Below are 12,100 nucleotides of genomic sequence, written 5' to 3' on the forward strand. Positions count from 1 at the left end.
TAAGCGGAATCCGTGAATTAAAAATATTAATAATAAATTTAATAATATAAACAAAAAATCAAGAATTTGAGAAATAGAAAAACCCCGATAAAACCACAACCAAAGCGCAGTTCCGATCCCGGGAATCGGCACTGGGGGAACCGCAGATCCTGCCCCCTGTGGCACAGAATCCGCCTTTGGTTCACAAATTCGGGGAGTGCAGGGTCCATTTTTATACAGTTCCCCGGCTTGTGCAACCGATTATTCATCGGTTCTTTTCTGCATGTGATTTTGGTGAATAGTTTTTCCGGGGAGACATAAACCTGTGTCTGGGTTTGCAGGAATCAGGTATTGAGATGTATGTCCTTGATGAGATTGGGATGATGGCTATGGGGTGCTGAGCGCTTGGCTGATGGCCGATGATGGCGGTGCTTGGCCCCATCTCCTATGGGTAGCACCCCCTCTTTTTTTTCGGTCGCGGGTGATTCTCTGTTTCTTGGGCAGAGGAATGTCTTCCCGGAACCCTGCATTCCTTAGGCTTAAGAACATTATACAGTAACATACAAACTAACTCTCAGACTACAGTTATATAGGTTTTATACCATGTTATAAGAAAGAAAACACGAATTAATCCTACAATATTTATCACACAGGTAACTCACTCCTATGTGCTCCTACACTGTTACAAGCACTGCTTTGGAGACACAGGAGCATGCATAAAAGTAACCTGGAGGAAACAAGATTATTGTTTTTTGTTCTGCTGGAGCCAGTTCCATGTACAATCACAGAACTGACTCTGCCAGCAGGAAGGAATGTGGTGGCACCGAGGCTAGAACAAGTTTCTGGAAGACAAATTTGGGCAGAGGTGCCTGCTTCCTGACAGAGTGCTAACGTCATGGAACTGTAGCATAACACTGTATTTTTAGCCTGAGAAATTGATAAACCTCCCTGAAATTTCTAATTCACACTACTTCCTTTCCAGAGTTAGTATTCAGAGCAGAACTTCTCAGGTGCTTTCTCCCCCAACCCTCTCACGTGTTTCCTATTCCCTTCTACTCATCCCACCAGTGCTATAAACACATACCACAGTTTGGGAGTTGCATTATTTAACAGAGAAAAACTTTAAATGTTTGTTGGCAGGCAAAGAAAAAGATGGAGTAGAGTTTTCATTTTCCACTGTGCTACATAAAAGCGTCTCATTACAGTGAAGCTGATTAGTGACCTCTGAAGTGGCCACACAGTCAGGATTCATCTGATGCAGTAAAGCCATAGGGAGAGGACTTACAGAAGAGCTCAAACTGAGCAGAAGGAGCTGAGTCAGCAGCAAACAACCTTTTTTCTGCCCAGAATGACTTTTTTCGAGATAGGTTACCTCTATAAGCCAGATCACTGCGGCTGCTTTCAAAGGGAAACCACAAAACATAAAGAGGCAGAAGGAAGGAGAGGAATTGACCTTTTGGCAACAGAAAGCTGTTGGAGTACCTTAGTTTATAATGAAAATTGCATAAAAATATACAGGCAATGTATGCCTGAAGTAATTTTGCTGCTGCCCAAAACTCCAGCATATACCAGCCAGTCATCATGCACTGCACCCGCTATCCCAAGGATAACAATCCCTCATCCAGGTTTTTATTACAGGACTTTGCTTTTTCCTCAGGGCTCTCAAGGAGTTTAAGCTACTTAACATCACCTTGAGCTTCAAGAATCTCAGAAGACTGTATCTACAGCCAATAACCAGAATCAATTAGGTTGGAAAAGAGCTTTGAGGTCAGAATGCAATCTTTGACTGAACATTACGTTTTCAAGCAGACCATGGCAGTGAGTGCCACATCCAGACTTTCCCTGAACACCTCCAGGGTTGGTGTAATCCACCATCTCCTTGGGAAGCCAAATTCAATATCTAATCACCCTTTCTATGAAGAAATCCTTCATAATGTCCAACAAAATCATCCCCTTGTGCTGCTTAAGACTGTGTCCTCCTGTCCTATTGCTGCTTGCCTGGTAGAAGAGCTGGACCCCCACCTGGCTACAACCTCCTTTCAGGAACCTGCAGAACGTGACAAGGGAACCTTAAAGAGGTGAAAAAGGTACCTTGTTTCAGTACAGCCCCACCAGATATTATCTCCTCTTAATTTGAAGTCTCACACCTTAATTTTCAACCTCTAATGCAATGACTCTGATCCATACAGTTATAGGATTACACTCAGGAATGACAGAAAGTGACACCACTCTTCAGGCCAAAGGTAAACTCATAACACCTTCCGGGACAAGTTTACACATCAAGTCCTCCTACATATGCAAAGCAAACCAGCAGTTTGTAAATTGGCCACTACACATCTTATCTGGCCCTGCATTAGCCCTTTCCTACAGGTTGCCCGGGGCTGTGTGTCACAGGTGCCACCTCACCCTGCAAAGCCTTACCGGCAGTAGTTGGCCACAATCAACTCGGAGTAAGCCACAACCAGGCTGCTCACCCCGCTGCTGCCTGCACTTAGTGCCTGTGCATCCAGTTTACTGCCACGCTGCAATAAAATAATTCAGATTTATTAATGAGACCTACATCTTAGTAAGGTTACCATTATTAGTCTGAGCTTTCTGAATGACACGGTTGAAAGCTCTTGATTTCTCGCCCAGAACAGTGATGAGTTTTGCTATTTCATTATCTTGTTCATTTGGCAGTTGCTACATGACTTGTCAATTTTACTTTTAGGACATTTGGGGAAAGTTTGACATCATTTTTGTAATCAATGTTGTGGTTAACCTCTCATATAACAATGAGTTTGATAGATACTCATTCACCTGCACAAGATTTCCACTTGTGAGCCTTAATATTGTTGAAAACAGATCGAATCCAAACAACAACCTCTGGGTTTTTGATCAGAAATATTGAGCCTTAGGTATGGTAAATGTGTCAGGCACCATGAGACTCAGAATATTTTCAGATGCCTGAAAAAAATACTCCATGTACCTTACTCACTGTAGGCAAGTAAAGAATACACATGTCAATCTGAATTTCTTTTTATTAAAAAGAACAATAAGCCAAGAAGAAGACTACTTCTTGAAGACATCTCTTGTGCAATACAAATTAAAAAAAAAGAAAAGGGAACTAAACTGATTTTTTGCTCTGTGCAGTGGAAATAACAGCTCCAGACACAGCCTGTTGAATGGAAACACAACAGACACCACAAGCTGCTTCTGGCAAGTACATGCAGGAACCAGAGGAGGGAGAAGGTCTAACCCAAGAAAGAGCTGACAGAGAGCAGCCAGTGGCAAGCAGGATTAATTAGAACAAGGGCTAGTGTTGGCTACAGGGACAATGTCATATATAAAGCTGAAAATAAAGAAAAGGCAACTACTTTATGGAAAGGTTCCTTAACAGAAAGATGTGAAAAAGACAAATTATTAAAGTCACAGATGTCCCAGCTCCACTTCTGATTATTCTGCAGTGAGATCCTGGGGCACAAGTCAAGTCAACAGTGCTGAAAGTCAACATGTTCAGTTGTCTGTTTCTCAAAGTATGAGACAGGAACCTGCTACCTACACCTTTCCATTGCACCAGCCCCATGGATTCTAAGACAAGCATTACAGACCCCAGAATCAAAAGAGTAGAAAGTAAGGAATGGAGGCATTTGGAATTAAGTCTCTAATTACAGTCCCACTGGCTTTGCTCCTGGTTGTCACAGCAGCTTATCCCTTAAGGGCCTTGATACCATTGCCTCAGTGATGGTGAGTAACACCCTTGGCTTTGTGGTGTCTCAATAAAATGCTCCCTCGTGGGTGACCACCACGATTTCCACACTGGGCACACAAATCCTGCTTCCCCCACTGCTCCTGTACTCTGGGTTTACTTCTTCTCCCAGAACAGGAGGGTCAAGATTTACACGTGCAAAGCAGAGAACTGTAGTCTCTGTGCACTATCTTGAGCTCTCATCTCCAAGAAAAGTAGCCAGAGAGCTGACTGCCTTTTCCGGGAGTTTCCATTAAAAGGAAACCTGCATAAATAACCATCTACGTAACTGAAATGAAACTGAGACCAATGTTCCCACTGAATTTGAGAAGCACTTCTGTCCATATACATAATTATTTGCTTAAAAAAAAAAAAAACCAAAACAAAGATACAAAGCCAAATCTGTAGGTCTAAAGAAGTTTGTTACTTTTTAAAAATAATACAGCTATTTCGGTTTTTCTTATCACCTTCTCTTACCCTGTAAAAGCAAAATCCTGAGAATTAACTAATCCAGATTTAATACCACTTCAAAATTCTAGAGATACTAGAGACTCATAATTCAGTAAGAGAGAAACCAAATCTGTTCCCAAAGGCATGAATGTAGAGAAGAGTTCCCAAAGGCTGTAGAGAAGTGAATTCTGTAGCTGGCTGATTCCAGAAGATTCAGACATGGTAATAGCAGAGACACTTGCCTAGAGTAAAACTGGCTACCACACTTAATTAATATTCATTATGCTCCACACCCCCTATAAACAGCCTGCAGAGAGACTGTTGCAATTGTGAGAGTGGTAGTGAGACCTGATTCACATTTGGAGACTTTTACAGCCCCAAGCCTTTCAAACTTACCTGACCCACCAAGTGAGACTATGGCTCTCAGGAGAAATCTGCTGCTGCAAGGAAAGCTTTAACTCCACCTTTCCTTAACTCCTTCTTTAATTCCAGCTTTCTTTTCCCCAGTGTTAGACACTTTTGAGATTCAGTTGGAAAGGGCACCAGGCCATCTTGTCTAGATTGTATTTTTGCCAAGAACGCTTGAACCAGATGATCTTGAGGTTTCTTTCCAAGATAGTATTCCATTCCATGACAGATGCTGTCTTGGAAATTGCTACTGCTACCCTTTTTCACCATTTTCACCTGTTTATTTTGAAACTGCCAGGGCTTTGAGAAAATTTGGGGGGGATTTTTCATCCTGCCTCCACAGCACAGCAGGGTGGTCTAAGACTACAGCTCCTCGGCTGCACAGCAACCCAACCCTTACATGTGAGACACTGATTTCTTTTGGGGGTTCCTGAGTTCTCTTATGAACTACTCCTAATTCTCTTTGCCCAACAGTGGGCAGTGTCTGTGCTCTTGGGGTGCAAAAGCCCCATTAGGAAACAGATCTGAAATAATGACATTATTTCAAAAATCCACATTGTTTAGCTGCTGGATTTTTTTAAAACTGGAATTCGTATTCCTTCTATGTATCTTAATTACATGGTATTGTTTCTGCCTCCTGAATATGCATCTTTAAGTTTCAATGTCAACATAAATACTGGCACAGCTATGCAATTACAGCTCTTTTGCTTCTGCAAATATTCCCATGACCTACATCACAAAAAACTCTGGCAGGTGACCCAGTTACTACAGACTTGGTCAGTTCAGGACTTCACACTTGCAACACGGTTAAAACCTTATTTGCAAAACATTGCTGCTGTAACTGGTCAAGTGGAAACCATGTGACCTGACATGTTTTTAATTGCAATGTAGACAGAACTTTTAATTTACATAGCCTAGGACTAGCATATACTTCTGTTCTGATGCCAGAGGACACCAGAAATGTAGGAAGTTAAAAAAATAGAAAGGTGGCCACTTGGATAATTTACTCAGACAATTACTGTCTCATCATTACCATCCCTGCTTAGAAGAATGTTTACCAGTGCCCCTAGAAGAAGAATGGAAAAATAAAATTAAATATATAGCTGAATAGAACCACAGAATAAATTACATTTAGCGCAGCAATTACAGTTTCTCCCAGACTGTAGGCATTATGAACAGCCTGTATTTGTGTGGTCAACAATCCTGCCTCATAAACACCCCTGTAATTAATTTGAAATAACAAAAAACAGGGATAAATAAACATGGTGTTCATTTTACTCCCTTTACCAGTGTTTGGCTCCTTACCTACACACAGGCAGTCCATTCACTGCAGCTGAAGAAGCAGAACTCTCCAGCCAGGAAAGAAGAGAAGGACTCAAGTGTGCTGGAGATGAAGGTGGCAGCAAGAACCTCCTCAAATGATAAAACCCCAACTGATTGTGGTTTATAAAAAACAACACATAGCAAAGCTATGCTTAATTAAAAAAATAAAGCTACTGCTTAATTATATGTTACTAAAGGGGTTTTTTTCCCCCTCTCCTTAACAGCCATTCTATGCTCCAGCAACCCTATCGACTTCTCTTTCGCAATATCCTCCCCTTCACAAGCCTCTAACCCACCATTCTTCCAACTTTTGCAAAAGTTACTGGCTGTCTTCCAAACCAGAGCTTCCCAACACCATATGCACAACACTGCTCTATGAACAGATGTTTGGTATCTTCATAAACTCCTGGCCTGGGCTTAGTAAGATGGAAGGGAACTGCAATTCTCTGTGGTTCCCTTTACAAGAGAAGCTCCATCTTGGCTCATAACATGCTCAAGCAGAGACTGCTCAATGGCATTATTTGGGAATTTCAGAAAATTCGCACTCCTAAAGCTGGAAGAGGGAAAGGGTATTTCAACTTCTCTCAACCGAGTGTTTTTCCAGCTTTATTTGAGGGGCTTTAGGAAACTCACAGAGCAGCAGCACATTCTTGGTACTGGAGATATGCTCATTGGGCATGTTTACTGCACTGGACAAGTCTGATTCCAGGAATAAGTTTATTAAATTTGGGGTCAGGCAATAACACATTCACAGCAATACAGAACAGTTAAGAGTGAAGAATCCAATCACACACCTCACTTTTAGACAATGCTTCCACTTGAGTTGACTGGAATTTTGAGTGATAAAAGTCCGTGGCCCTGCAAACGGAACATTCATGTAAGTATTGAAGTATTGTAAAGGAGATGGATTCCAAACACTTGCTGTAAACTCTGCCATTCTTTCAGAAAGATACAGCAATATACCAGTTCACACATGTAGCATTAATCACATTTTAAAATAAATATATACACTTAGCATCCATTCCTTTTCTGGAGATACTCCTTAGAAAATAAGTCACCCTATTTTTTTTACAGTTTTACTGTCAAGAATTATTGGGATTCCTCCTTACCAGTCTCACTCACTCCCACAATATTAGGACATAAGAACTTACCTATGAGTACTTAATAAGGTGTTAACTTGCATCTGGCAGTCCTGTGGCACTGTGTGTTATGCTAAAATTCTTAGTGAGAGTTTTTTTAGGGAGAAACAAAAATAAGCAGGAAACAAATTTGTGGGGGTTTTTTTTGTTGTTGTTGTTTTTTGTTGTTGTTGTTGTTAGGACAATAGTCTGAAAGGAAAAGTTGTTTAATTTGCAAGCTTATAAAAATGCAACAAAAAAGAATAGTGGGATATTATGTAAGTAGTGGCTTAAAAATCAATAGCTAATGTCAGTAATCACTAGAAATACAGAAGCCTTAAAACAGTCCTTAGCCAGATACAGTAACTTATGCACTGGGAATCCCCACTGTGGGCATAGACAACCTGACTCTAAAGAAAAAGGGTCTCAGGCATTCAGGGAACTTGGCTTCAGTTTCTGGTCCTAGCCACAAAATTTCTGTCTGGCCCTTCATAAATGGTTAATCTCTACACCTTAGGTTTGTCTGTTAAAGCAGAAGGAAAGCCTTGGAAAAAATGCGTGATACTTAATTCTAAAACTTAATATAAATAAAGAACTTTTGGTGGGCACTATGTCCAATTATTTTGGATTAGAAGTCATCTTAAACATTGGTGTTAAGAGTATCCATTACTTAACAAATCCCATGTTTGTCAACAAAACATCTTCTTACTTAAGAAGTAGTTGAAAATGAAAACAATCTAAGCTAAAGAAACAGTGACTGAGAATAGACTGAAGTTCTCATAAAAGCAGGAGCTGATGAAATAATGTGGTGTTGCTTAGAAGTCACTGAGAACCTGTGGTTAGTTTCTATTCTGTAGTGTTAAACTTTTCTAAGTAACGGCTTTGCTTTTGTTTGACGTTTTTAGACCTTTGCACCAGGACAGACAAAAGTGCAGCAGGGTTTCCCCACTGACATCACAGCCACTGAAATCAGGACTGACCTTTAAGGTTGAACACAAGATTTGAGTTTGAACATACAAACCTCTGCTTGAGCTTCATAGCTGGGCTGCTGGACAACCCATCTCAGCTTACTTGTTACTAAAAGGTGAACTCAAACCAACTTTAAATAACCAAAGTCTAGAGAAAATTGAGATATTACCTTTACTGAATTTTCCCCATTTGAAGCCACAACATGTATGAATGGGAGAGAAAATTAACATGCTGCTGATTACTCATTTCTGTAAGAGAAATAGTGTTTAGTAAAGTGATTGATCATTTTACAGGCACGTACCAAACGTTTACCCTGAATTACAGCAAAGTGAACATCTCTGTACTTGCACAATTTACCATTTGGTGTAAGGCAGGATTTATTTAGTGGGTGAACAGAGGAACAGAAACAGGGGATTCCCTGGCCTTCTCATTGCTAGTACTTCACTGCTTGCAACACCATCATTTTCCTCAAAATACGATTCCCAGGGGCATATTTTTGTTTCATTTGGTTTTAACTAAATTACTGCAAACAATTACTGTATAGAAAATACAGTTTCCATGATTTTCCAGTTGGTTCATGATTTGGCAAATTTGGTAAATGCTTTACTGGGTTTCTTTACAGACTCTCCCAACATGTTATTGTGCATAGCAAATAAGATACAGTATTAATTAAAGACCCGTGCAAACATTCAAAATGAATGGAGAAAATTAACATATACTATACCATCTAGACAAAACCAAAAGTGAATGTAATGACCAGTTACAAGTATTGCAAGAAACAGAGACTTCAGTTTCAGAAATACAATTCAGAGCCAGCACCAGCTTTCAGTTTCCTGCCAGTCTAATGCCTGTTTCATTTGAGAGAGCAAAAAACACAGAAATGTAAAATAGCTGGTACTTCTTTAGCTTAGTTATTAGAAAGCTCTGTTGGATTGCTCATTATGACAGGTTTATGCCTTTCTGCTTAAGGCTGTACATAATAAAATGAAAATTCAGTATCAAATAAATAAAAAAGGGAAAAACAAAATCACAACAAACATCGTTCCAAAGCAGTGCTGAAGGCTTTTAGCCAAGAACTACACATCAAGTGATTCACAAAACCTCAGCTTGTCTTCCTTGCGTGCATGCACTCAGAGTAGGTGGGACAACTTTCTGTTCTGGCCAAGTAACCACACTGGAAAAACAGAGCAGAATTAAAACTGCAGGAATAAAAGAAATTCTAGCACGTTCTAGCTTTGGTACCGACTTGCTACAGCCTTTTACTTTTATCATGTTATCATCAACACACATTGTTGGCTATGGCTAGTCAACACTTCCTATTTTAAGGCCACATTTTCAGTTACTCCCAGTTTGCCTACACCTTTTCTTCACATGATCACATACACTGCCCCTTGAGATGATTTTTTAGGAAAAACAGAACAAATATGACTCAGTCATTTTTCTACGAATGACCATGGGGAACATATGCTTTAACTATATTCAAAGAATTCTTAAACTTTTAAGAAAGTTCTTTGCATTTCAGAAACAGGGACATGAAATTTAGCAAGGAGGCCATGCTGGTGTCACTACTGGGATTTTTTGCTCTTCCTTGGAAAAGACTGACAGACAGATTTCACATGCTTGCCAGACTTGCTTTTAGTAGCCAAAATTTTCAGCTTTGTCTCCACTGCACACACACAGAGAGGGACCTGGATGGTGCCTGCAGTAGGCAGCTGGTTGCCAGGCTGCCACAGGCTGAAACTGAAACAGGGTAGGTTATTTCTCCTCTGGTTTCAGGACTTATGGGAGCTTTACTCATCACCACCAAATAATGTATTACCCAGTTCAAATTCAGAAAGAGGCCCTCAGGTGCAAGACAGAAATGGGAAATTATCAGAGAGAAAAGGAAAACTGGCAAGAATCTGAGATCAGAAGAAAAGTAAAAAAGATGAGGCGTGAATAAGAAACAAGGTTGGGAGAAGACAGCAGGAGGATTCAGACAGCGTCTTCCCAGGAAAGAGGAACTGCCTAAGGATGAGCAGCCCATATCAATTTCTTGAAGGTCAGACAGCTGAGAGTTTAACAGGCTGTATTTTCCAGAATAAGAGAAAAATCAGTCCCCAGGCTACTGCTTTGTCAAGATCCTCCCATAATAACGCCCTGAGCCCTTGGGCCACGCTCCAGGGCTCGGACCCCCGGGCTAGACGATGGCTGAAAAAACCCTTATCCATGGAAGACTCCACTGACCAACATGATGTAGGCAGCAAGGAGTGCCCACCACCGCTGCAGGCTAGACAACACCCCCCGGTACTCTGCTTAGTCCCGCAGGGCTCAGGGCAAGGCAGGGCACACCAGGGGGCTGTGGGTGTCGCCCCAGGCCGGTGGCCGCGGTGGCAGCAGCCCAGGGCAGCAGTGACGTTCCCAGGTGGCCACACGCGGCACTGTCACAGCACACGCAGCCCCCGCGCCCCGCCCGCCCCGGGCTCCGGGCAGGAAACCGCCCCGGGCGTGGGACGGCCACAGCGCCCCTGCGAGCCCCGGGGAAAGGGCACGCAGCCCCCACAGCCACCCCGCGGCAGGTGGAGGGAGGGAGAAGGCAGCAGCCGGCTGGGTTCTCTCCAGGGGAAGAGGATTTTTCCACAGGACCGAAGTCCTGCTCGTGCCCTACAAGCGCTTGATTTCCTTTGGGACAGGGCTTGGGCTGGATATGAGCCCTTCTTCGCCTGCACCCTCCAACCACGGCTCTTCGTTTACTGGAATAGTGCACAGGATCACACTCTTTATAAGAAGCGTGATGAGGTAATTACAAAAATACAGGCAGGAGTTTTTGCTGGTCTTTTTAGGCTCAACAGCTTATGTCACTAAGCATTACATAAGACAGCGTTAGTAAGCCCCCTCTCTCCCACAATCAAGTTTAACAAAGTTCAAGATACCTTTTCCTCTTTGCTTTTTCCTCATTAAGCCAAAAAATAAGTATTCGGTAACTTTCTCTCACTTTCTACAGGAAAATCAATTGCTACAGCCAAAATGGAGGTGACTTCATATTAACTGCTTCTTTGCTTGTTCCTAATGAGAAAACCACAGATGTTAACTCTTGCAAAGGAATTTCTTGCTCAAAGTTACTAATCAGACAACTTCAATACAGAGCTGCTCCTCGTGGAAGACTGAGATGAGAGACCCATGCACAAGCCAGACAGCCAGCAACCAGCTAAGAAGGCAGAGAGAAAAGAGCAACATTTGGAGGAAGTCTGGTATGGAAGAGCTTCCCTCACTGAGTCCTTATGCAGGAGTAACTTCCCTTTCAATCACTTTAACAGAGGAGAACACCCAAGTTGAATAAGTTTGAACTTTATTTACAAACAGCTGAATTCTAATCTGCAGAGTCCTGGGGCAGCATCAAACTTCTGCAACATCCAGGGAAACTCCAGAACACTGACGTCACTTAACATCACACTTGACATCTTATATGTCAAGATACATTAAGATAAGACGTGTAATTCACCAGTGGATCAAGTCTGGGAAACTAGTAACCTAAGTTCTTCCTGAATGTTCTTCTCAAAACCCTGAACATTCTTCTTAAAACCCTAAGAGTGAGGAAGAAAATAAATAAAAAAAAATTATAAAAAGCAATTAGAAGATAACCACAAAGCAAGAGTAAAATAAAATGACCTGTATAAAGGTATATCCATTAGCTAAGTTACTTCAGTTTGAGAATAGTTGCATTAAGTGCATATGCTGACATAGAGCATATGGGAAAACCATCCCTTAAACAGTCCTGGAACACTTATGTGGAAGAATTTAAAAGCATGGGAATATTATGGAACTGTAGTCTACTACCAAACTCTTCCCGTATTCGTTTTGCTCTTTATCTTATCACCTACTCCAGCTTTAGTTCCTTCAGATTCATGATGGATTTGTATTTACACAGGAGCTGAGGCTGTATACCTACTGCAACTGGTACACATAAGTGACAATGTTTGAGTGCCACTGTTTTAGAACAGGTAACAAAATGGAGGTACTTAGACCCACAGTGTAGTTCTGCTAAAAGCTAAGAAAGTAATAGGGGTACTGTTTCTTTATTTTAACCTAAATCAAAGCCTTGCAATCTAAGTTTTGGGGGTTTTGGAAGGCAGAAGGAAGAACAGGG

This window comes from Chamaea fasciata, unplaced genomic scaffold (genome assembly GCF_029207755.1).
Source record: "Chamaea fasciata isolate MVZ Bird 193981 ecotype frontalis unplaced genomic scaffold, bChaFas1.0.hap1 SCAF_3, whole genome shotgun sequence".
In the NCBI taxonomy this organism is placed as follows: domain Eukaryota; kingdom Metazoa; phylum Chordata; class Aves; order Passeriformes; family Sylviidae; genus Chamaea; species Chamaea fasciata.